The sequence below is a fragment of the Motacilla alba genome, chromosome Z (genome assembly GCF_015832195.1).
Source record: "Motacilla alba alba isolate MOTALB_02 chromosome Z, Motacilla_alba_V1.0_pri, whole genome shotgun sequence".
Lineage (NCBI taxonomy): Eukaryota > Metazoa > Chordata > Aves > Passeriformes > Motacillidae > Motacilla > Motacilla alba.
Window position 1 is genome coordinate 2,945,307 of NC_052046.1, and position 27,375 is coordinate 2,972,681.

General features: G+C 41.9%; 2 long non-coding RNA genes across 2 annotated transcripts in view; one reads left to right on the forward strand and one right to left on the reverse strand.

Moving 5' to 3' along the window:
* The window catches only part of LOC119695837, a 260,999-nt gene that overhangs the window by 15,313 nt on the left and 218,311 nt on the right, over positions 1 to 27,375 (reverse strand). The gene's annotated exons all lie outside the window — the stretch shown is intronic.
* On the forward strand, positions 12,645 to 14,739 carry LOC119695838. The gene is made up of 3 exons (XR_005255406.1): positions 12,645 to 12,896; positions 13,008 to 13,195; positions 14,431 to 14,739. It is a non-coding gene; the product is annotated as an uncharacterized LOC119695838 (long non-coding RNA).

The following is a 27,375-nucleotide window of genomic DNA, read 5'->3' on the forward strand; positions in this document are numbered from 1 at the left end:
TTTGCAATTGAATCTAAAAGATGAACTCATTGATACCATTGGATTATTAGGAGCTTATGTATTGATGTTCAATCATTTTAATAGATGTGCTGTCCTTATTGTAGAATATGACAGTAAAAGTGCTGTGAGTAGTAATTTCCTAATAATAACCCTAATGATGCTAATAATACCATAATCTTATTTAATCTAATTTAAATACACAGAAAAAAAGGACCTACTTAGAACCACTCATCTTTTGTTGATGGAAATACTCTCAATATAAAAATTACAATTCTTTCCAACTCCTTTGGCACACAGAAATCAAAGCCACTCACCACTTACAAATCAGGCAGGAGTCCCAAATCTGTAAAATCTTTAGGAAAGCACTAATGTGTTGTGTTTATTAGGGATGAATTTAAGCATCTGCTCGCAGACTTTGCTGAACTGAGCTTTCTCTGGCTTTTGGGCAGGGACTGAGTTCTGAAAGAGATTAATTTTGCCTCCATGTTGTGATGTCTGTTATTACCTGAGTCAATTTAATTTGTAATGAAGTGATTGCATGAGTTAACAGAGAAGAAGAGAGCACAGATGAAGGCACATGGCAAAGACACAGCTGAAATCAACTGTCTGGCACACCAAACTCTCAGCATATAGTAAATTGTCTTGGCTCCACATGTACTTTTAATAAGCCATGTCAGAAAGAAATCCTCTGAGAGCATGTCACCCATGCATGGACTTGCCTCAACAGAGTTTAAACTAAATTCCATCATCAAGTATTTTCATTTGGGTCCACCCTGAAGTTGCAATACTTTAGCTACATGTATAAACGCTGAAGATTTGACAGAGGTAATCCTATAACAGAAGAATTAAAAGCAACTCCTTTTTTTGCTGCAAGCCCTATTTCTGCTGTGTGTTGTAGACATGGTTTTGTATTTCAGTCATGTCTTCCTTTGTGCAAACAAAGTCAGGATTTCTGTGTTTTGCAGAGCTGACGTGTCCCTGGGAATAAGGGCTGGATTCTCTCGTGGCTAACACTTCACTCTGAGAGAGAACTTCTGGTTGCAAAATTTTTATTGGTGGCAATGAGTGAGACAGGAGAAAAAAAAAAAATCTGAATTCTAGACTATTTTTGAGGCTGACAGCCAGGCTAAAAATACCTTTCCTGCTCAGCAACACAGATGAGTGGTCAAATAAACAAGGTAGTTGTCATTTTGTCTGAAAAGGTCCCTTTTCAGAATCAAAAAGTGATTTCAAGGTGAGCAAGTTTTACAAGGGAGGGTAAAATGCCATGTCTGCTGAAAAAATCACTGTTGCTGGCAGTGGTGTCTTGCAGGAGACACCACAAGTGGACTCAGTGGTGACAATTGTGTGTGGATAAAAATGAGGCTGGGTGATTACAGGAAGAGAAGTGAGGAATCCTGCTGAGATCCTTCAGTAACTCAGCCCCAAACCCCCTATTTTTCCTTCCTACCTGAACTCCTAATGGCTCACCAAGAGGCAGGTTGGAGAGTGTTAATTCCAGAAAGACCTGGAACTGGGAGAGCTTGTGCATTGTTAGTATTCAGGCTGGGGGTGTTTAGTAGGCAGGGTGAGATCTGGCTGTGTCCTTTTAGACTGAAGGAGATGAAATTCTAAGTATTTCCAGCTGGAAACCTTTTACAGTGGGAAAAGAAGGAGGAACTCTACCCTTTTCCCATAAAGAAGCCCTTTTTCAACCAAGTAATTTTGGAAATAGGCGGGTGTATTATAAATCCCCACAATGCTACTTCTCTGGACAAGAGCGCAGAATATGCAATTTTCTCACAGAAAGTCAACAGCTTTTTGTTGCTTTCAGTTTTTCAACCCTAGTGTTTGCCTGCCCACCAGCCTCAGCATCAAATGAGGAACATGCCCACGTGCAGGAGAGGGCTGCAGTGCTGGTACCAGGTTAGATGACCGTGCTCAGGGTAAACCTTATTCATCTCTCCTTAAAGGTGCCCTCCAAAGTCACTGTGGGCAACTCCAAACTTGCTCTGACTTGTGCTGCCTGTTTGTGGTGTGAATGCCCAAGAGAATGAGCAGGATGTGAGGGTGCCTTGGGCCATGCCTGGAGTGAATGGAGTGTGGTGGTGATAGGACCTGTCACTGCAGAGTCCCCCTGTGAGCATCTCCCTCCCAGGAGGGCTTAAACAGACCCTGGGATGATTGCACTGCTCAGTTTATCCCTGGGAGCACTGGGATTATGGTATTCCCAAGTGTCTTTGCTCCTGCAGGGTGTAGTGGAGAGGAATGTGCTCCTCTGGGATGCCCTTGCTACAGAGTGATCCCAGGGAGACAGACCGACAGAGTGTTAAAAATAAAATTAAAGGAAGACTGCAAATGACAGAAAACTTGAAGACAGGACTTTCAGAGAGCACAGTTTGTCAGGAAGACAGCTGCTTTTTATAGCATGGCTGGCATGGCTGATGGCAGAGACATTTGACATTTCTCTCTGATTGAGTGGCAGGTGGGGAGAAGGCAGCCAGAGATAGTGTAAGCAAATGACTTGAGAAGCAGAATTAGGAAGGGGCAGCATTTGGGGAAAGTTGTGCAGCTTTGGCTGGACCCCTTGGCTGATTCACAGTACTTGAAGGGTAGGATCCAAAGTCCCTTGACATCACTCTTCTATTCCTTCATGTAAAGAAAAAAAAAAGAAACCCGAGGCTCCAGGAAAATGAGTTTCCTTCCACAAGGGTCTGCTTTCCTCAGGCTGTCAGAACTGCCTGTGTCCAGCTCTCCTTCCACAATGAGGCAGAGCAGGATTTGGTTCTTAGGGGAGACAGATGCAGGGACAAAGAACTCCAAAGTGGCAATAGTCATTTCTGGCATCCCCATCTTTTCCACTGAAAAAAGGTTTTCCTGCTGTTGGAGAGAAAATGGGATGATATATGAGGCAAATTATAATTAAGGCTGTCACTCTTTCTCCTTGGCTTAGGAAGACCCAGCCCTGGCTCAAGAGTTTGAGCAAATGGAAATTTGTTGAAATGGAAATGGGACTTTGGGTCTTATTTTCTCCATTTGCAGGATGTGGGTACCAGCAGGGACCTTCCTCCCAATTCCCAAGGTGCCTTTGGAATTGCAGAGGGCTGTCTATTATTCTTTCATCTAGAAGGGACTCACCCCCTGCAGGACAGCTTTTATCTGTGACACTGAATGAACCCCCTTTGATTGCTACCACTGAGCTGTTCATACATCACACTAGATCCCTGCCAAGCACCTAGAACTGGATAATACACAGTGTTGTTTATCTCTAGGTGTTTGTATACTTTCACTGTGTTTCCCACACAGCGTTGACCTGTGACTCATAAGAAATAATGTTGGTCACTCTGAACTGGGGACTCCTACAAAAAGCTAGGAGTACATCTCTTATCAGCTGCTGCTTATCACATGGACCTACTGATATATTTGTTCCAGACTTCCCTGAGCTCCATAATTTAATTTACTATATTTATGAGGTCTTCCTTATCTCCAAACACATTTTCCTCTTATTTATTGTTCAGAAGACGCTTGGCAGAAGAAGTTAAGTACCTCAGTAATTTACAGTCATCATTAATTTCATGACTGCCAATTTATTACTGTTTACACCTTCTGTACAAGCAGGCAAAGTATTCAATACAGTAAATGAATTTATCTCCAAACATTTGTCAGGCTGTCTTTGTTAGCATGAGTCTTTCTCTGTCAGTGCAAGGATAAACTATGGAACAGGAGAGGACAGGGTGAGCACGTGTGAGACAATTATCTAGGATCAAAGACATGAGGGATTCCGTCAGGCAAACCTTTTTTAACCTGTGTATGCCTGGAGATCTTTGTCTGGAACACAAAGACAGAGAATGCAAATTGCGCTGAATGCTGGCTTTGGAAAAGAGAGGGATTTGAGAAAACAAAAATTATTTGCTTGAGTATTATCTTTTAAATGGGAAAAAATAAATTGTATTTTTTATTTTTGTTGTTTTGAACTGAAACATTTTGAACTGTGGACCAGACCCAACATGGCTGAGGAGCAATTTTGTTTCAAATTCTGTTTGACTAAGGTGCTGTGGCATTTCATGCAAGCTGTGATTTGAATATTCATCATCTCCCATAGGCAAAACTTCTCCCACCAGGTTTGTGGCATAGCTGCTTTTTCTTTTTCTCATCCATCTCTAATTCAAAGTGTTGAAAAAGTCCTACTGCAGGCCAGCTGTCTGGAGGCTTATGTGTAATTGTACTCCTGCTTCCAGCAGAGAGAAATCTGTGTAGTGCTAGGAATGATGTGTTGATGTTGAGTTTATACCTTGTCACAGGCTTAGTATGTATCTATTGGAAAATGCATCTACTTTCCTTATGCTTTTCTTTCCTTCTGAGAAGTGGGAAAAATAACTCTGGGCAGAAATTTCTTCCTGAGTAATTTTTGGGGGTGGGGGCACAGAGGCAGGATTTCAGTTTTATTATGATTTTCCACCTAACATATCATTTTAAATGAATTCAGCCCCCAAAATATTTTGAATATTGTGCCTCAGGGAGTTTGGAGTTTACTGCTAAACCTTCTGTAATATATCATGATTTCTCTTCTTATTGAAGGGAAGTTGAACATTTGGGAAATCTCAGACAGTGAAGTGTTAAGGGAGGCTTAGTCTTGCAGGTGAGTCCAGCTTTCAGGTGAGAATGGGATGGCAGGCAGCAAAATACACCCCTGATACCTTCATGACAATCTTCCCCTAGTAAAAACTATTTGTCTTTTAGTAGTGCTTCTAGTATAAAAGAATTTTTAAAAAGGTCTGTGTGGGAGAGAAACTAGTGTTAATTAAAAATTATTCTTCATGAAAGCATCAATTTTCTAATCGTAGAATTGTTAAGGTTGGAAAAGCCCTCTAAGATCACTGTTAGCCCAGCACCTCCACCTTGTTTACCACTTACCCTTGTCCCCAAGTGCCATATCCATACAGCTTCTAAATCCCTCCAAGGATGGAGACTGACCCAGAAGGCCTCTGCCAGGGCTGGGCAGCCCTTTCTGTGAAGAATTTTTTCCTAATATTTAATATAATCTTCCCCTGATGCAGCTGGAGACCATTTCCCTCCTCCTGTCCCTGTTCCTGGGATCAGAGCCCGACCCCCCAGCTGTCCCCTCCTGTCAGGAGCTGTGCAGAGCCACAGGGTTCCCCCTGAGCCTCCTTTGCTCCAGGCTGAGCCCCTTCCCAGCTCCCTCAGCCTCTCCTGGGGCTCCAGCCCCTTCCCAGCTCTGCTCCATGCCCTGGACACACTAGTGCAAAGACACTTGCAGAGGAAATGCATCTATAAAACACCTGACATTACTACTTTGCTTACAATTTTTCTGGTTTTTGTATTTTGAATCCTGCAAGGATTTTGGTTTTCATTTGTGCATCTATTGTATGCCTTACTTTGATAAATACCACTACTACTACTACTATTAATAATAATTCTCCTTTGTCTGAGATGTCCCTGAGAGCAGACTTTACCCACGGCAGGCAGGCCATGAATAGACATTTTAGTTGCTCTCCCTCCTGGGTCCCCCAGAGCTCCTGAAAAGGGTGAGAGTGCCCTGTGTGTGCAACGTGAAGGAAGCCAGATGGGTGATAACGAGGCAGAGATTCCCAGGACAACAGATAGCTTCAGGAACATTGCAAAGCCCTCAAAGCCTTTCCTGAGATCCTCCAGTTTCTAACAAAAATTATTGGCTTGCTGCAGGAATTACTGGGTGAAAACCCATACTCGCCGTGATGTTAATGTAGGGACAGATGCTCCCAAGGGTTCTTTACAACTAAAGAATCCAAAATCCACTTAATACAGCTGTGCTTAGCCCAATGTTTACTCATAATAAAACATCATTAGAGAGACCTAGCCTTGCATTAGTGTTGGCTTTGTTCTGATGAAATCTGGCTGTACAAAGAGTATTTGGAGAGCCGCTCTGGCAGAAACACCCACCCTTGAGTGCTGCCAAAACGTGCTCTGCTTTACAGGCAAGGTCCTGCCCATGCCTGGGGAGCACTGAGGTGATGAATAAATTCACGACTTGCCGGAGAAACAGCTTATACTTTTTCTTTTTGCTCCACTGTGCAGAAAAGCCAGCTGGAGACTGCAGCCAGTGAGGAAACCTGGGGTCATTCCTTGCTCTGGGCAGTGTGTCAGCCGGCCGTGGTGTGTGCTTGTAGGAGAGGTAACAGAGCATCCTGCATGGATGCTCCTGTGCAGGTAGCAGGGTTAGTTCAAGACAGCAGAAATCCACTATTCCCACCTCAGCTGTTCTGGCCTTGCTAGCCTTCACGGGTTTTGCTACCTCTCTCAAAGCTTTTGTTGTTTATTTTTTTTTTCTCAATCAAGGAAAAGAAAAAAATAAAGAAAACCTCTTAGCTGGGTTGCAAAATCCTGTCTCATTATCACCTTTTATGTTGGCAGAGGTCTGCTTATATTTGTGTTAACTACTTTTGAAATTCAGCTTAGGCCTATTAAAATAATTAATATTTTAAATGTAGACATGCTCACATAGGACGTGACTCACCTTCTGTAGGAATTAATGAATCTCAGTGATTTAGACAAGTCATCTGAGAAAAAAAAAGAGAGGAGTCTGAAGTGGCCACATGCATCCTTTAAAGATTATTTCAACTGGAATGGGTCAAAATAAATATTGCAAATTGCACATCTTAGTCTCCAACAAAAGTGTGCACCTCCCTGCAGGACAGAAAGCAGAAGCTATTTAGCAGCATCAATAACTAAATGTGGGGAATGAGGAAGGCATAGAATGTTTGTGGCAGATTTCAGCAGGTAGGATGGTTTCTCGCATGCAAGATTGTGGGAAGATCATGCTGCTCTGAGATCTGTGTCCAGGTAGTAGGAAGAGAACCACTGAGGCTGGAAAAGACTTCCAAAATCTTCAAGTCCAGCCTTTGACTGATCCCCACCTTGTCAAACAGATCAGGGCACTCAGTGCCAAGTCCAGTCATTTCTGGGGCACCTCCAGGGGTGGTGACTCCACCATCTCCCTGGGCATCCCCTTCCAATGCCTGACAACCCTTTCAGTGAAGAAAATCTGCCTTACGTCCAACCTGCACCACCCCTGGTGTAGCTTAGGTCTGTTTCCCTCAGTCCTTAATTTGCCTGTGAGAAGAGGCTGATTGTATCTTTATCCCAAAGCACACATGGGGAAGGATTAAAACCTGAGTATTGATTGCATGATGGAGAAAAAGAGATCGCTTTTTTTAGAGAAGAATGAAAGAGAAAGTTTTTGTAGTTGCGTAACCCATGATGAAAAATTGAAGCAATTTTAAAGAGATTTTGGAATAGTTTTAAGTGTGTCCTAATTACTGTGTGTTCTGCTTTGCATTCTTTACATTATATTTGGACAATTTTTGGAGGTGCTGAGAAGCAGCAGCATCCATGGCTTTGAGCTTGAGTTGAGAGATCTCAGTACTGGGAGAACACCTGGGCAAAGTGTGGCTGAACTGGGGGCATTTCCTGCAAAGGGCTCCCGAGCACATTCACTAACAGATACCTGCAGCATGTCATGAAGTATCCATCCTCAGCTCACTGCCATCCTGAATCAACTACAAGTGTGGCCAAGGTGGCCAAGATCACAGAGATGTAGTAATAAATACTGGGCACTTTACTGGAGGAGGTTGTCCAAAGCAAGAAGAGCGCTAATCCAGCTTGTGGTTCAGTCACTGTCATCACAAGGAACCCGTTGAGTTAACCTCTTAAAGATAATGCTGCTGTTTCTTGGGTTGCCTCCAGTTTGCCCCTAGACTTTTCTTGGTAAACCTCTCTGCATGTCTCACACCAAATGGTGTTTTCCTGTCCACAAGACATGGTGAGATTACGTGGTAGAGATGATATCACCTAACATCCTCCAGCCGGTACCATCACCATTAAATGTTACACGGCTAATGTTAGATATTTTATGTAATGGAGAACTTCCCTTCACCCCTGCCCATGGATATTTCTTCCTTCCATGAAGAATGATGGCAAACATTTCTGACAATAATTAATTTTCCGTTAATTATTTTCTATTTCTGTACAGTGTGTTCTTTTTATTCTAGCTCCCTTACAAATTTGGCGTTGAGACCCCTTCACCTTTTCCATCGATTCAAGTACAAGGTTCCATTCTTCATTAGGGCTATTTTAAAATCTGCAAAGAACTGTTTTCCAGATGTGGATATGCACAGACAGTAATTGCACTTCATGATCACTTCCAGCTGCCCTAAATGCCTGCCAACAAATTCCCATAAGGAGCACATGTTTTGTGCTGCAAATCAGGGAGAACATTGTAAAATGATAATGTGTTGCACACTGCAGTACCTACAAGAGTTATGGACTTTATAACTGAACTAATTGGAATTAGGCGTTACTGTAAAGGTCAAGAAAGTTGCAAAGAAATACAATCTTAGTAAATTAATCTGTTGGGTTGTTTTTGAGTACTATTGAGCACCTGTTTGTTTGATAATTTTTTTTTGGTGAATTATATAGTTGAATACTTTGTGGTTTCCTTATAAGCTTGCATAACATGGATAAGGCTATCTTGTATTTTGAATTGGACATGTAATTAGATACCACATATTCTTGTACCAAATAAAACATTTGCCTCCCAGAACTGTTCTGGTGTGACCAGAACTTATAGCTATGGATCACATGTTCTGCTGGTGTTAATAGCCCCAGTTTCATTGATACCAGTAGAGATATGTACACACTGCTAGAGCTGAACTCAGTACTGTATTTTTGTTATTTCAACAATTTAGTTTTTAAATAGGTGTTTATATAGTTCCATAGCAGTTTTCTCCCTTTTTACTTGCACAACCTTATGATTCTTGGCTGAGACACAGTTTAGTGAAAGAAGACCAGCAGAAGACATCACTTATAACCTCAGAGTGAATAATAACATCCTAACCAGCAGAGCAAGTGCTTTAGCAGTGTTTAAAAAAGAAGTCTAGCAGAAGGTGTTCCTGCCCATGGCAGGTTGGAATGAGATGGTCTTTAAGGTCCCTTCCAACCCAAACCATTCTGGGTTTCTATTAAAGCAAATAGTCATTCTTGAGCCAGTGATCTTCAATTTTTTTCTGCCTTACTTTTTAAGTTTTTGGGTTTTTTTTTCCTCAGTGAAGATGTGGATTGCAATTTTGCAAAGTTCTGACTACAGGTTTTCTTCCCCTTGGTCAGCTTTTCTCTTGCTATCCGCTTAGGTGTAGTTCCCACACATCCTAGAGATCATATGTTGATAACCACTGCATGTCTCATGAGTGTTTATCTCATAACTGCTTTCTACAAATGCATTAAAGCCTTCCTAGAGATGTGTTTAAGCTGCAGTTCTTTTCTGGGAAGTAACTCACTAACAATTTTCTGTGGTCTGGATTCCAGGGCTCAGGCCTCCCAGTATCAAGGAACATTATGGCTCAGGGTGCTTTCAGTGTGAGGTAGATGTAATATTTGTGTAGGCAGTCCCTGTGATTGCTCCTGATGAATACATATCTGAATACTTTGCTAGCTGAATGAAATGCCTTAGTAAAAAATAGATATAGCTTAAGTGTCAGAACTACAATTAAGAGAAAGGTAGGTGAAAATTAGACTTCTGAACCCCTATTTCACCCACCCTGCCTCAAAAAAAAACCAAAAAACAAACAAAACCAAAACAAACAAACAAAACAAAACAAAACAAAAGAAAAGAAAACAACAAAAAAAGAGCAGAAAATAAAAGAAAAAAAAAGAGGTGGTAAACTTTGTAAATCTGGTGAGCGTATGGCAAACCCTGTCCATAGAGGAATTACTGGGTGAAGACAAAACTGAAAATTGAAAAATTAGGAAATATGAATTCTCTTAAGTTTCCTCAGTGTGGTACCTAAAGCAGCTTAAGGAAAGGATATCATGCCATAAAGTTAATCAAAGTCCATCAACCACATAGGGATCAAGCCTGTCAGAGTCCAAAGAGTATCTGGAAGATGCTCTTAGAAATGTGTTTCTGTTTTGGCAGTCCTGCAAGGAGTTGTACTTGATGACCTTATGGCTCCCATACAGCTTGAGATGCTCTGAATCCATGATTGTATTGTTTATTTTAGAACATGACAAACAAAGGAGAGGGGATGATTTTGAAGTAGGCTGTAGCCGGGTTAGATGCTGTAGAAAAGTCTACAGTGAATGTGCCTCTACTTCAATTCCCCTTCTGCAAGCAATGTCTTCCCCTCATCCATGTGCTCACCTCGTTCCTATTACAAAGTCAAAAAGGGGCTCGAACACTCATCAGCCCCAGAAGTGGGTGACTCCTGTCCTGCCAGCTCAGTGCACAGGCATTGCACTCTGCCTGATACACCTCACAGAAATCTCCCCTACAAAGACAGAGGCACCTGTGGACCAGTCTTGATTATATTTTTTCCTGCTCTCTTTAGACCATGCAATACCCCACAGCACTGGCACTTGTTCTCCTGAACAAGAACAGACCATGGAGCTGCAAGTGTCACTCTCAGCCTCCTGAAGTGCAGGGGTAGTAGAATCTTTCTTATGATGTCACCAGAATTTTGACCACTTTTTACACAAAATACACACACAGACCCACCTAAAGGCATTATCTTCACTCTGACAAAGCATCTCTTGTTGTCCTCTAATTTACTGAAGCTTTTTGTGATCTTCAATATATTGTGTGGCAACAAGAGGCTGATTTTTCCTTTACCAAATGTGAGATCTTCATAATAGAATGTAACCTGTTGGGCACAAAATACCTCCTCCAATGCACAAACAAATATAAAAGGTGGCTGTCTCCATCAGAGCCGTTTATCTTTGATTCATTTTTTTTTCCCCAGAGCCAATGGTGTGAGCTTCTGAATCACCAGATTTAAAATTAGAAGAACTCTCCTTTGGAGTGCTTCCAATTAGTAGGGTGACCAGCCAGGATGACTTACATCTGAGACCACCTACATCTCAAGATAAGTTTAATCAATAGGAAAAAGTGGTAGATTCCACCAGAAGCTTCTTCAGTGCTCCAAGGATTGGTGCATAGGAGTAGGCAGCAGGAACAGTTTGATGCTAAATTGTCTTCTCCACTTATAAATTGACTGGTGTGACATCTCTGACAGCCTCAGCCAGCACTGGTCATGGCTGGATGCCTGATTTGGAGCCCAGTGTGGTGAACAGGCTCTCAATTGATTATTTGTTGGATTGTATGGTGAGCCCTGTGCCTCCATGTGACATTATCAGCCTGACAATGCAGCTGCAGCAATCCTGTCTCACTGTAGGTGGAAGTCTCTGGCCAGAGCAGCCCTGTAGGCAGCACTTGCCACTTTCTAGACATAAGAAAGTTCTTTTCTTACCATGGTATTTGTCTTGGTAGGTGGGAAAGCACTTGTAGCTGGGCATGGGGAAAGGAATAATAACCTTTTGTTATGAAGTTTTGTTATAACTGTGCCTGTATGTGCTCTGGGGTAAAAATTCTCCAAAAACATTATTTTATTGTGCCTCCATGGACAATCCTTCATTCACAACCCTCCCACACCCAGGCATTCACACATGACCAAGGTTCATAGCTGAAGATACTGACGCACCATTCATCAATGGCTCTTTTCAGCAGTGAGCCTCTCTGATGATGGATTTTTTTACTCTGCTCTCCAGCTGACCCAGCACCTCAGCTATCCCGGTGTCTAGCCCAGAATCCCTTGGTTTTCTCATCTCCCTTCTGTTTAAACATATCTATTTCTTAAAGTTAAGGCTTATTGAAATTTCAGGAGGAAAGAACTCCTGCCAAGAAATACAGTTTTGTCAAACCTAATTTTTGGCAAGAGAAGGTAAGCTCTACATCCATGCATACACAAAACTTTGCCGGTGAGAAATTCAACAGAACAAAACCATTTTGAGTGTCCATTTCCAAACAAGGTGAAATACTGTGTTACAGTACAACCTAAAATATAATTTTTAAATTTTCAGTAAATGTTCCCCACATTTTTATAAATCATCATTTTGGTTTGAGATGTCAACCTGAGATAATTTTCCTTTTGGGTTTTTTCTTGGAAATTTCTCAAGCAAGTGAATTTTTTTAAAGCCTACAATTCAGGGCTTTTTCTTTTTGGGAAAAATGTTTTTTTCACTTGCTCTACTTTAGTTTTCAGATTCTGTCTCAGGATTTTCCATACTGTCCTTATATAGAGCTGCTCTTCACTACAGAGGATTTCCGTGTATCTCATATTTAATGTAACTAATAACTATAAGGGGAATATTTTATTTGACACTCAGCTAAAAGCTAAATGATTTTGTTCTGGTTATGCAGAAGGCTGACATGGGAAAAAAACCAGCAAATTTTGTGTCTTAGATGGCCTCAAGGGATGGAGATTTATTACTGGCTCAAGCACTCTTGCTGCAAAGTGCAGGGCATCTATCTGAGTGGAAGGACCATTTTAAAGCCTGGCTTTTATGAGGTTGATCTTCAAAGTGTGCTGCACCATCACAGTAATTCCTCTGCTGCTTTCCTACCTCCCCTGTCTGCACTTCTGATCATGCCCCACAGATCTGCTCATTTCAGCGCTGCTGTACAGGCCTTGCCAGGCTGCAGGGCTTTTCCAGGCTCGCTGCCTCTGTCCTTTTCAACTCCACACTGCTTTAAAAAGCAGCTCTTACCCTTTGTAACCGGCCTGAAAGACCTGAAAGGCTTTTGGTTTTAAAAGGGAGTTTAAACAATAGTTTTTTTGGTCTTTCTTGATAAACTACCCCCAGGCTTGGGTAGAAAAACATCAGGGGTCCTCTGTTTTTTCGACCTTTCTCCCAAAATAATCAATAAGTGCAGGTTGTCAAGCGTACTGAACAATGTGGCAGTAGAGAGGATATTTCATACACTCAGCCCTCTTTTCCCAGCTGGAAAACCAAAACCAGGAGAGGCCTAAGGATCCCCTCAGAAGATTTCTGAAGGGCCCTGTGTTGCAGCAGTCTTCTACATCAAGGTATGTGAGGCTAATGCCCAAAATAACAGCTCTCAAGCCACGATGAGAATCGTACAGAAAGCACTTACCACTCTTAAGCCAAAATCAATAGCAAATTTTTTTTTTCCTTAGCTCAAAAGGACAAAACTATTTGTTTCGCCATCACACCAGCAGGCCATTCCCTGAGATGAGCTGCTTCCATCAAAGGCAACAGCGCCTGCAGAAACAGAATTAACTTAACTTCACTAGCCTCTAATCACAGAAGGATTAGGTAATTCTATCTGTTCAAAGTGGATAAACAGTTTCAATTGCCTACCATGGTAAGTGTGTCTGTTTTAAATTTAGAAACCTTTCATAGCCTTTGGATTGTGTCTTTCTTGTGACCTTGAAAGCAGCAAAACCCCTTTTGAGGCCCTGCCCAAGTTTTGATTCTGCCTTATGGAATGATGCTGAGAAGTTGCTGGGAGGCTGGACATTTTTGCCAAGTGCTATGTCTCGATTAATGTAAAAACCTATCTATAAAGTCAGTTGGGCTGTACCTTTGCATATTACTCCCTCTGGATCATGGTCTTCTCATGCACTCTGATGCCATCCTGTGCTATTGCCAGAGGGGTTATGGCTGAGCCTGAGGCTCCAGCACAAATCTGCAGAGCTGTAAGTGGGATGGAGGTAGAAGGAAGAGTGGTGGAGATAAGGAGCATGAGGCTGGGGGCATCATGGAAGAAGTGGCTGGAAGCTGATTTTGATGAACAGAGCTTCATGTGTCACATTGCCCTAGCAAGAGAAGTATACAATTTAATTACGAGCAAAAAAAATACTACAGAATCTATTGCTTTGTCCTGAAATGGGTGCTGTTCCATTCCCCCACTGCTGTGCTTTAAAAGGTGTGCATATGTTTATCCTTCCTTCCTTCCTTCCTTCCTTCCTTCCTTCCTTCCTTCCTTCCTTCCTTCCTTCCTTCCTTCCTTCCTTCCTTCCTTCCTTCCTTCCTTCCTTCCTTCCTTCCTTCCTTCCTTCCTTCCTTCCTTCCTTCCTTCCTTCCTTCCTTCCTTCCTTCCTTCCTTCCTTCCTTCCTTCCTTCCTTCCTTCCTTCCTTCCTTCCTTCCTTCCTTCCTTCCTTCCTTCCTTCCTTTCCTTCCTTCCTTCCTTCCTTCCTTCCTTCCTTCCTTCCTTCCTTCCTTCCTTCCTTCCTTCCTTCCTTCCTTCCTTCCTTCCTTCCTTCCTTCCTTCCTTCCTTCCTTCCTTCCTTCCTTCCTTCCTTCCTTCCTTCCTTCCTTCCTTCCTTCCTTCCTTCCTTCCTTCCTTCCTTCCTTCCTTCCTTCCTTCCTTCCTTCCTCCCCTCCCTCCCATTTTCTCTCTTCTGCTTTTACCTGACACAGCTTTGTTTTGTTTTCTTGTCTGTTTCCCAAATCCCTGTTCCCATTCCAGCAGGAATCTCCTTCTGCCCTGATCATGCCAACACATTACTTTTTAACACCCAATTCTCACATCTCCCTCTTTGCCATGTCTCTCCAAGAAATTGTAAATTATCCTGAATATATTGCTGATATTACAGGTCCCAGTATTCTGAGTGCTGTGTAACTGTGTCTAAGAAATGGTCTTCACCAAGGGCTTCACAATACAGAGGAATAAGAAAAATAAAGAATAAGAGGAACCGATGTAATTACATTCCTGGTTGAGATAAGGAGCTGAGATACTTCCTGACTCAGGAAGCAGCTTATATCTCAGGAAGTGGGTGAGTGCTTGTTTAAGTTCTGTTAGAGTCTGTGGACCCTGAGAATGTATGTAAAAACTTTTTAACTGCTGCCTTCACCAACAGCACTGTGAATTATCTCAGGTAACAGAAGGGCAATGTGGCTGTGTTGGCAAATCAGTCCATGTTTCTAGTGCCTTGTCAAGTTTATCCAAGACCACTTTTGGTTTAGCTTTTCTCTCTCCCTTTCCTTTTAATTTAACAAATTCAGTAAACTACTATCTGTAGGTGTTAAGACACCTCTTAACATTTCTCTGTTTTTATAACTACTTTTTTTTTTTTTTTTTTTTTTACTTTTTAAAATACAGTATTTTGAGATTTAAAAGGGAGCAAAAAGTGCAGTCAAGAATAACATCTGCAATCACAAAAACTGCACAGATTTCCATAGTCAGAAAATTTATGACTCAGACAATGGGTTTCAATTTTAAAATATAAATTATAATTCCACCGGGGATCATTTTTACAGTGTAAAAATACTCTTTGACACTGCCATGAGTTTTTATTAAAGAGTTTATAAAAGGTAATCTTAAATAAATACAGCTGGTGCAAGCTACAAGCAGGAGTGGATTGTAGATGACAAAATTATTCAGATAGATGGATAGTCCCAAAGGTCCCTTCTTGACAGAGTTTGTAATCTTGATAATAGGGGAATTACACACAGGAGTACCAGAAAGAAACTGGGACTGGGGCAAAGGAAAAAGATGTGGGACACAGTCTGAAATTTTCAAGGGTCAGGAAAACAATTATATGACCCTGGATTCAGTGGTGTAATTGACACCCAAACCTGTTTTTTTTTTTTTTTTTTTTTTTTTCCCCAGAGATGTTGTGGATTCCCCCATCCCTGGAAGTGTCCAAGGCCAGGTTGGACAGGGCTTGGAGCCACCTGGGCTAGTCAAAAGTGTCCCTGCCCATGGCAGGGGCTGGAATTGGCTGAGATTTGAGATCTCTTCCTACCCAAACCATCCTGGGATTCTGTGATTCTGTGACACAGGTGAGGGATGGAATGCCATCCAGAGGGACCTGCAAAAGCTTGACCAGTGGGGCCATGGAAGCATCAGGGTGTTCAACAAAGCCAGGGGCTGGTGCTGCACCTGGGCCAGGGCAGCTCCTGAGATCCCTTCAGGCTGGGGATGGGCGGAATGGGAGCAGCCCTGAGGAGAAGGACTTGAGGGTGCTGGTGGGGGAGAAGCTGGACATCACCTGGAAATGGGAAAAATGTGGACAAACTTTTTAGCAAACTTGTGATAGAACAAGTGATAATGGCTTTATACTGAAAGGGGGCAGATTTAGACTCGATATAAGGAAAGATTTATTTATGCTGAGGGCAGTGAGGGCCTGGCACTGGTTGCCCAGAGAAGTGGAGACTGCCTTAACCCTGAAAATGTTCAAGGCCAGTTTGGATGGAGTTTGAAGCAACCTGGACTAGTGAAAGGTGTTGCTCTCCATGGCAGGGTGGTTAGGACTGGATGATCTGTAAAGCCCCTTGCAATCCAAACCACACTCTGTTGTTATGTTCATTGCATGTCAGGATTTGCTACAAGCTGATGCTAAAGGAGCCATGCGTTTTGTGTTGCAACTATGGCACAAACGTCTACTTGAGGGTGGTGCAGCATATTTGTAACCTTTTTGTTGTTGTTGTCAGTGGTTATTGATGTTAGGATGCTTGTTTTCTGCAGAAAAAAAAAAAATTGTAATTTTTCCCCCCAGAAACACTGACATTTGAACATGTTTCCAAGACATTATTTTCTGTTTCTTTGCAATTTTTTCCTCTTCTATTTACTATTTCACACTGCAGCTTGGCCAGAGGTTGTCCTGACACAGGTTTCACCATGAAGAGAGAAAAAGGGAACGAGAAAGATATACATGAACAAAATGTGCTGGCTTTTCCAAGAGAATGAGAACAGGACAAAACTCTGTTATAGCTTGCTTCTTAATCTTCCTGGATGTCCCTATCTAAATTAGCTCTGTGCCTCTAAGTTTTGTCTGCTCTGGGATAAATTTGTGGCAAAACCAGTTTTTTTCCCAGTCACCTGTTCACACTTATTAGTGCAATAATTATTCCCTCTTGCAAGTGGAAAATTCAGGAGTGTCTTTTCCAACAGCATGTCATTGTTCTTTCCATAGAAATATTTTTTCCTTTTCTTTTGTAATCAGCAAATGTACCAACTATTCTAGAAAATAACAGAGAATATTACAAAGAGTGAAATAAAATGCTGGATTCATTACTTAGGTTCTCACACCTTGTTCTGAAGCTCGTGGTCACTGGTGAAGAGAAACAATGCTTTGGGAAAAGCTGTGTGTCAAGATAAAAGTGTCCATTTAAAGTTTGAATTCCAGGCACTAAATTGCTAAAGTGAGTTTCTTAGGAACCACATAAAGACTTCCACATACAGAAACTACTTAGCAAATGAGAGAACAGCAAGAGTCAGAATATAATGCGTTTTTCATCTAGTCCAAAAAGCAGAAAGAAGGCAAAAATCACATAATTTTTTTTTCCCCTAAAGTGTACTTTGCCAGTGTTAGTCACATTGTGTTAAAATTTTGCCCTTCTCTAGTTCTGGTAGTGGCAAAATCTGAAAGCATTTTCCTGACAGCAATCCCAGCAAACCACTAGTCTACAGAGATAAAATCATGCCTGGGACACAGTTCATGCATCTCTACCCTGAGCTAGGTAAGGTTTTTTCCATTTCCTGCCCTTATAGATGCTGTGGATGCTCCATCAAGGAAGACCACTCATCATGTGGAATTCTCCCCAGACTTCAGTGATTTGAAGAATAAACTTTCACTACTTTTTCCCCAAGCTCCTTTGCCAAAGAGGTGCAAGTCAGACAGAGAGCCCAGGAGACACTTCTCCGTTGCCTTGCATGGCTCTGTACCACATGCATGCTTCCTCACCTGAAATACATCCTCACATTCAAAACGGGAGGTGAAAAATACTTCTTTTACCTTGCCTTTTTTTTTTTTTTTTTTGCCCCCTGATTCTCTGAGAGATAGGCCTAAGTGGAGTCCCTGCTCTACAGAAGCAATCCCTTGTTGAGCACCCACACCAACCCACAAGTGCAGCAAGTCCTCCCACCCCAGTGCAACAACTGTGATGCCCTTTCCCAAAGAGCCAGTGCTCACACTCTACTGATGAATTATTTATTATCTTGCTCCTCTCCCCCACCCTGTGCTGCTGTGCTGTATTTCACACCGAGCTCGGCACAAACCCTACGACAGCCTCTGAGTGTATCAAGGCTCAGAGAGGAGCACTGAATTTCCTGATACTAAAGGGCCCATTTCGTGTTATTTATGACCTCACTAGTGTCGTAGCAGAGACCCATAAATCGCAGGCATAGGCGCACTAATTCTAGCAACAGCAAGTTTTAGTCACATGTAATTAAAACATCCCAAAGTCTTTCAGCTGTAATGTATTTCCAAATGACACCACTGGGACGGGGGGAAATGGGAAATGAAGGAATCAGCAGTATTTCAAAGCCATGGCCATTGTTAGCTTTTGGGGCTCTGTGCAGCGCTGGCAGTGCTGTCAAATCTGCAGGTTTCCTGATGCTGTTTTCTATCACATATTTTAAGGATGATGTAATTGATTTCCAGAAACAGCAGGGATATTCAGATTGCTGGGGTACCATCAGGAACTTCATGAGGATCCTGATGTCTAATCTGAAAAATAATACCGACAAATTCTGTGATGCCTATCAACAAATTCTGTGATAGTATCCCTGCTTTCAATTGGATACACTAGACAGGAGAAGATACTTTTTCCTCCCTTAAAGTGAGCTAAAACTGGAGCCTGAGACTTCTATGAGGTTTAAGAAAGTCTGTTGTCTTCTGGTTTTATTGTGACTTCTTTTCAAAGTTTAGGATTAGCTTTTTGTTGTTCAGGCCGACAGGGGAAGAGTGATGCAACCCGAGGACAGCAGAATTTCAAATGCAAGGGATTTGTTACACCTAGCCCAGGATAAACTTATGAAATTCAAGCTGCCATTGTTGCCAAGAAGTTGGAAAAACACACCAAAAAGTACAACAGGGCTCTTCAGTGATGCATAATTCATGGCCATCAGAAGAACAAAGTGAAGTCAAGAACGACAGCAATGTGCACTGTGTCCAATGTTATCTGCTCTCCCCAGCAGACAACAGAGGTTTGAGCTTCATATGTGTGGTGGGAATATTTGCAGCTGGATTGAAGGGCATGCTCTCAATTTGGACACAATCTCCATGAATTCAAAGCGATGGTACAGCCCTAGCCGGGTGACCTGGGTGATCTGGGGTGTTTTCTCTCTCAGACGGGATGTTAAACTACCATTTTGCAGGTCAAAAGCCAGCCCACAACTACCAGCGACTGGAAAGCCTCCTCTGTGGGCAGACAGCTCCATCCCAGTTTCCAAAAGCCAAGGGCTGGCTCACTGGAGCTTAGACTGATCCGGTGTGACAACTCCTACTCTCTTTTCCAGCCTGGATCCTCAGGCAAGGGATGGTGCTGGCTGTAGATCACAGGAGCGAGTGACCAGCCAAGCTGTGCTGCTCCCGGCACAACTTTGGAGCAAACCCTGGACCAGAGCAGTGCTGGCTTTTTTGCAGCTGGGAACTCATGCTGGGAGGGGCAAACAGGGCCATGAATCCAGCCCTGTGCAGATCCTACCCTTGCCAATCCATCAGTCAGGTTGTTTTTTGAGGGATATGTTGCTCTGTTTGCATAAAATTTTCTGCTATTGCCTTATTTTAGTGAGTGTAGCAGAGGGAATAAGTTGAGAAAATATTAGTAATGACAAGGAGGATGAAAGGAAAATATTATTTTTGTGGCCAGAGTCCCAGGCCTGTAAATTTCTATCCTGGCTTGTTTCCTATTTTCCATTTTTTGTTATTATTGTGTCTTTTTCTCAACCATTCCCCGTATTTCTTATCAGCAAATAATGAGCATTTCTTATCAGCAAATAATGAGCAGTGGCTGACGCATACTGTTGGAAACTATCTCTTGAAGGAAGCTAAAGTAAATGCAGAGCTGATCATTGTGTATTTAGACTGAATTTGTCCTCTGTATTGAACTCTGGTGGTGGGAAGGCAAAATGTTTCTGTGGCAGGTGCTATCTTGCTCTGTACAGACCATCCCAAAGCACTCTCCCGCTGGATCCATGGTTCATCCAGGGATTTGCAGGCCAAACAAAAGGGAAAAATGGAGCCAAGCTGCTCTGTTGAAGGGAGCATCCCATGGCATGAGCTGGGGGGTAAGGAGTGTACAAATGGAAGAGTGCATTGGGTCAAGTTAGAGGGACATAAAATACAGAAAGGCGGGAAAAGAGAAAGTGAAGAGAGCACTTTGGGTATTCTTGCAGTTTTGAGAAAAAGTTGGGAATTTTGGTCAAAATTTAGATATCTGAAGAGACAGGAGGTCTTATTACTTTTATTTAAAATTGAGAAGAGACCATGGTTTAGTTGGGGTAAGAGTCAACAGAGGTGAAAAGGGCTTTTATATTTTAGTGCATTTATATCTCTATGATTCAAAATTCTACACAGGCTTCTCTGCCTCTCAAACTTCTTGGAAAAATTTGGGTTTTTTGTGTGAGATGACACTGAGTTGTCTTTGGGAGAAAATGGGGAGGATGAAGGCAGAGATGATGAAGAACAAGATGTTCTACATTCTTGAACTCAGTGGTTTTGGCTGAGAAAGTAAAGTTTAGTGATCCTTATGGGTATAGTGCATTTTCCTACATTCCTACAGAACTGAAGTTTTCCTGAGTACCAGTGCCATCCCTCTTGCTGGGCAGAAAATGACATCAGTATATTTCAGCTATGCTACTTTTTCATCAGACAAAATGCTCTCAGCTCAAAGCTACCTGCAGCAGGGACTTATGCCTTTTTCTGTTTATGATGTCTTTGTGTTTGCTAACTGTTACAAATTCATCTGAAAATTTTGTGATCATCAGGCCTTAGGTCATTAATATTGACAGACAGACCAGAGCTCCTTTTAGACTTCAGTTTCCTTTGCTTCTCCCATGTATTTAAGTGTCTGTTTTCAGAAACACTGCCAAGGTCTTCTCATCACTCAGTGCTTTGTGCTTCAGTGTTGATACTGGTGAAGCATCACGGCCACAGTTCTTACTCTGGAACCAACTGGAATACTGTGCCAGCTCACAAAAACTGGTAAGAGCAGCTGGGGATCCAACGAGTAAAATTTGTGTGGCCTCAGCTTAGCCATGTAAAATGTAGATGTTTTGATGTTTGCTCAGTGGCTTGTCTCCTTTTACAGGTGATAGAGAAGCATCATCTGGTTAATTGTATTCATTTTGGACAAATATCCCACATGCTCTGTGTGCTTCTCTGCAGAATCACAAACAGCCATCACAGGATGATTTCTGATGGGGGGTGGATCTTGAAGAGCATCTAATTCCACCCCCTGCCATGGGCAGGGACACCTTCCACTGTCCCAGGCTGCTCCAAGCCCTGTCCAGCTTGGCCTGGGACACTGCCAGGGATCCAGGGACAGCCACAGCTGCTCTGGGCACCCTGGGCCAGGGCCTGCCCACCCTCCCAGCCAGCAATTCCTGCCCAATATCCCATCTGGGCCTGCCCTCTGGCCCTGGGAAGCCATTGCCTGGCTGCTGGCCCTGCATGCCTTGTCCCCAGTGCCTGGGCAGCTCTCCTGGAGCCCCTGCAGGCCCTGGCAGGGGCTCGCAGGTGTCCCTGGAGCCTTCTCTGGTGCAGCTGAACAGCCCCAGCTGTGCCAGGCTGGCTGCAGAGCAGAGGGGCTCAGCCCTGGCAGCATCTCCGTGGCCTCCTCTGCACGAATCCTTCTTCATACCCCCTACAAAAAGTGCTCAAGTAGTTTAGAGTAACCCCCCACTTGACACACTTAAAATCAGGAAATAAATTAATTATGGATTCAGGAATTACTTCCATTCTCTTTTCGAAGTACAGTCGGCAATCAGATCAGATAGAGGCAAATTCAAATTTTGTTGCTTTTATATGCTGGAATATTTTTGGCAGCAGCTGAAATTTTAGGATTCTTTAAATATAATTTTCATTCCTAAGTCATTGAATTTTCTCAGTGGGAGAAATGAGAAACTTGCTTGTTTCTTGACTACCAATATCACTGGAAGGTAAGAATTCTGTTTCATAAGAAATATCAAATTTCAGATATTTTTGGAAATAATACATCAGAATGAATTGGATGGACTTCCAAATTTGTCATAATAGTAATTGGTGTAAAAAAGAGCCCTGAGAAGCTCAGAGATCCTTAGCCTATAAATTTGGGCAGATCATGTTCACATCCATGGCTAATTCAATTAGACTTTGATTAAAGTCATTGAGAGAAACAGTGGTGCAGAAGCCTTCATTCAGCAGATTCATTTTACAGACACACACCCCCAAAGATAACATCAAAAAAACCCAAAACAATTAACTACACCAAAAATGCAAGACAAGAAACCCAGTAGTGAAAAAAAAAAAATCACTAATTCTGGTTTGTGACTTCAGCTAGTTTCAGAGTAACTTGTGAGGGTCTGGAAAGTGATTCTTTTGTTGTTATGCAAAAGTGAGTTGAGAACCTGGTTCCTAGTACTTTTTTTTTTAACCACAAATTTTACCAAAACCAAGGTGTGTAGCTGGAAGGAAGGGCCAAATAGGCATAATTTAATTTTTGAGTCTGAACCTATCATTATTTAAGACCTACCCTTTTGTACATAACTGCCTGTCATTTGGATGCAGAATTGATATTAAGCATTAAGTATTAAACAAATCTTTGTTCCCCCACCTACAGCCAATTGCTGATTATAAGATTTTCCTTGTTTTTCCTTTGCTGAGAACACATGTGCCCCACTCCAGGAAGCATCACCCTGGGGATGTGCTGATGGGGGCACCTCGGTGCTCCATTTCTCAGTGTCCTTGCTGTACGGCCTGCAAATCAGGGTGGCAGATGTCTGCTGCTGAGTGCTTGGCCTTTTTTTTTTTTTTTTTCCCTCTCCTTGTGCTTCATCACTTGGTATTTTTAGTTGCTAAATGCTGCAGAGACAGCTTTTTCAATTAGAAAAGTGACAAACTCTGCAAAATGAATTCCAGCACTTGGAGAACATCAGTATCAATCTCCAGTACTTGCTCACTGACTTTGCAGGATGGACTATGGACTTGTTTTTTTTTTTTTTTTTTTTTTTTTTTTTTTTTTTTTCTTTTCTTTTCTTGAGCTGAATGCTTTGATCTATTTGTCTCCAAAATAAATAAACAAAATAAAACACCAACTAAGAATGTTCCCATTTAATGATGCTTAATGTTCCCATTTAATGATGTGTCCAAATCTATTCCTATGCCTCAGCTGGGGTGTGGTGGTAGGAGAGTTAAGAGGTTTTGCTGCAGATACAGAGATTTATTAAAGGCTGCCAATGGTTTTATAAGCTGTTGTGTGACTAGGGAGTCAAAAGTGCCCAGTTATGATACACATCTACCACTGTTTACAAAATCCTGTGCCTTATGCACACTTACCCAACATCTAGGAACCAGACAGATCATCAGCTTTGGTCCTTCTCTAACTTTATACAAATTGTCCAGTATTTGCCTTAATTAAGGAAATCAGAGCTAGCAATGCCTACAGGATAGAAGTGATAACAGAAACCTGTGATGCAAATAAATGTACTCATTTCCAGGTACTGCTTAAATGCTAATGGAAAGCATTCTGAGAGTTTAGGCTGTTTGCATTTCTTCTTAATATGTATTTAAGTTTTACTTTGGTTTTCTCTTTAGAACATGCAAGAACTTATACAATCTCAGGCAAATCAAGGCAGTGGAAACATAGAATTATAATACTAGGGAATTATTCTCTGTTTTTATGTTGGTGGGTTTAAGAGTATCCTGTCACTTAGGAGAAGCTTAAGAGATGACTGGAGGAGTCACCTGTTAATAATCAATCTATTTCACTCTATAAATCACCTGATCAGAAACAGATTAGACAAATTTGGGTCAGGAATTAAAAAAAGGTCAAATTTATAACCACAAAGGCAGGAACACCTTATATGAAGCTACCGTGTCTTCTTCATCCTGAAACAGATTTAGAGGAAAGTATTATAACTCAAATAGAGGTTGCAGTGCTATTATTACAAAGGGAGTCAAAGTAGGTGATTATAATGCAACCCTTCTAGGCCCAAGCTCTATATTTATTACTTTTTACTGGTTATGAGCTTGTTATTGTGTAGCTGTAGCATTAGAAAGTGCTGTGAGAACCTGCTCCTAGAGGAGTCACCAGCTGAGAGCCAAGCATCATAGGGCAATCATTACTTAGGAACCTAAAACAATTAACATCATCAAAAACCTAGGCTAACTATTCCACAAGTGTGAATGAGTTTGGGTCACCTTTTAACAGGCTTAAGACAGGAAAATCTTTTGGGTGTCCTAATCAAGACCAGGATGTTTTAGCACCTTTGCCCTGAGTCCACCAAATCCACCTTTGCTATTGGGTTTGCTTGCTTCAGTGTTTTGGCTTTAAGACAAATTCTGAGAGAGCACAAGAAAGTGGACTCAGGGCACCAAGGCTCTGTCCTGGTGGTTTGTTTGTTGACTCTTGCTGAGCTACCTCTGAAAAATCCCCTGCTGCACAAAGCCCCAAATTTCAGGGCTAGGTGTTCCAAGAAAAATTGGGATTGGGATTCAGTGACGGGCAAGGAGGAGAACAAAACAACACACTCAACTCAGCCCAGCTCAATTCAATTTAACAGCTCAATTTAACTCAGCCCAAACAATTTCACAACACTCCTGTGAAACAAAAAAAGCTGAGCTCTATACTTCTCCACAAGGTAGGAGACACTGGTGATCAGTTGCAGCTGGAGGCCAGTGCATCTTTAAGTCTAACTATCCATAACTGCTTTGGTAAAGTTTAAAGGGCGACCTGGGGAATCACTCACACTTCTGATGCCTTGTCAGGAGTTGTGAAGTTCCTCAGGCCAATTTCCAGCACTGCCAGATTTTCTGAATAATGTCTGGTGCCACAAGAGATCAGCGATGAGAGGGAGAAAGGTGTGTCAGTGGGGAACATGCAAACCCTGATCAGCTTGACCTTGAAGGGCTAACTAATAAGGAATAAATCCATGAGGTCAGCAGGGTCGTTATAGACTTAGACAAAATGTTCTGGGAAGGGAAACTTTGGAAATTTTAAGTTTTGCCCTCAAAAAAATGAATGCTTGGATCCACTGCCTCTCCATCATACCTTCTTCAGTGGTTCTATGATGGGAAGGATCATCTGAATTAGCTGCAGGAGCCCAGGGAAACTGTTCTCCCTCTGAGATCAAAGGGAGGTGGACTGCCCTTAGGACAGAGAATAGAAGAGAATGAGTGTTAATGAGTTTTAAAAGGACTCATTATTAAGATAAATGCACCTTGACACATCCTATGAGTGTCTCAGTTTCTTTCCCAGACAAAGGAAAACAGTTTGAGCTGCCAAAGTCTTGTCTTTATCTAAGCAGACAGGAGAGGAATCAAGCCTCAGTGGTTTCATTGCACAGCAGTTTTGCTGAGGCACTGTTGTGTTACTGGCTTTCTGTGGAAGGTTTCTGTTCTGAAATGCTGCCTAAATGGATGAATGCAATTATTGGGTTAAAGTTGGCTGATCAGACAATTCCTATGTACAAACCTGTGATAATACCTGCACATCTGCTGGTATCTCCTTGGGCAGGAGCTGTCACAGGACCAGTGTCTGCTCTGCTGTGTCACAGTCACTGGTCCTGCCAGCCAGCAACTCAAGAGCCCCACATGAAGAGAATGAGAAAAAAAAGAATTAAAAATCTCCTCTCTACACTTTAGAGTAACATTTAATGCAGCTTTTCAAGATTCTGGGATTTTATTTATTTATTTTTTTTAATAAACAGGTGCTTTTTTTCTCAGTAGTAAAGGTACCCAACTCTCTACCATTCCGGATAAATTAATGGCAATACCCGGAGTAGGTTAAGGGAAATTGTTTAAAGTAGTGATGACAAACCTCAGTTTTGAAATAATTTTTTGATTAGTGAGGGACCTCCAGATTTTCTTTGCCTCCCTCCCCAGAGAAGTCAGTCTGTCTGTCTGTCTGCTTTTCAGGGCTCTGCAATTCAAGTGTGTCTTTGCCTGGTTGGAAGATCACCTGTCTCACAACCTGACATAACCTCACAGGAGCTCTGGTAAAGAAAGCATCAGTTGTTCAAGGGTCTTAAATTGAGCCAAAGTTTGACTAATACTCAAAACTTGGCATATACCAAGCGATGCCAAGCAGGGAGTGCTTCTATTTCACCTTTCAGAAGAGCAGCCTGAGTTGCAGCAGAAAGGACACAAGTATATTCTGAAAATCAGGTGCCATTCAAGTGTTTTGTTGAGAAGGCAAGATAAGAAAACAGTCACTATCATTTAAAGTCTTGGACTCTAAAAGTGGGGGTTATGGAGCTGTAAGGAAGCAGTAAAAGCTTCCCCTTTTGCCCTCTGAATACTGCTTTTAATTAAAGTTCAGATATTTACATTGTAGGAACACCAGTGTTATGGGCTTACTAAGAGAAATAAACTCAATAGTTAGGTGAATATCAATATAAAGTGATCCTTAATGAACTCAAAGTTTATTCTATGACATATATGCTAGATTTAGTTCTTACATACTGGTAAATGTAAATAAAACCCCTTTGAGATACAGAGAGCCATAAGCTGAATCTGAGTGAACCCAAGTTCTGTTTTGACACCGTGGGACAACCTTTAACAACATTACCAAGAGAAGAACCTGACCTATGCAACTGGAAATAAAGATGGAATTTTGGTCAGTTTGCATTTGGAACAAAGCACTTTTCAGCAATTAAAGGGAAACCCATGTGAGGGAAACTTGTCTGTTAAGCTGAGAAACTACTTAGAAGAGGATACATCTGTCCAAGTATTGTCTTCTGAAAACAGCCAGATGACTAATGGAGATTAGCCACCTAATTTTTATAGACATGTAAAGATAGGTGAGTATGGCAAAGTAAATCATTGCAGCTCTGACCTGCACTGTCTGTCTCTATAAATGATTCAACTGCAGCTGGAAAACTGAATTTGATGAACATCTCTGTATTGCCAGCAAGTTGTTGAGGAGCAGAATTGCTTAATTTTAATTGACCTCTTCTGATCAGAAGGCTGTAGACATGGATTTATAGGGAGAATTAAAAGAATCATATTTGCATGTATACAATGGAGAAGGCAATTAAGAGGAGTTAGGAAAAGCCAAACTTCAAGAGATGTTAACACTGAAAGAGAACAACAATTACTTGGCATGACACCCAGGGTAAAGCTAGCAGCAGATAATTCAATCAAGACAGAGAAAAAGCGAAATTTGGACAGACTTTACAGGAAAGACTTTCTCAGAGAAAGACTTATGGGGATATGGAATAATTTGAAATCCCTGAAAAAAAAAAAAAAAGATTTTAAGCCAGGCAAAACAGAACTTCAACAAATATTCTGATGAAAACTCTCACAAGAGCAAGAAAACTGCCTGGACTGTCTAACTGGTTTCTTCTCTATTTAAATTCTGTAAGTTTGATTTCTGCTTCCTGATGTGCAATGGCTTCAACAAGGTAAATCCCTTTAACAGTAACTATGATACTGTGGTTAATTTGCCTTTGGCAAGGTTGTTATTACTTTTCTACAGTGAATGTCCCACACTATGGCAGACACCCACAGATCAGCTATGCCCACAAACACACCTGCCCTGGCTGTCACTGCAAGAACAGCCCATCTAGGCTCAGCATTGCTTCCAGATCTAGCTCTGACTGAGGCTCAGGTTAT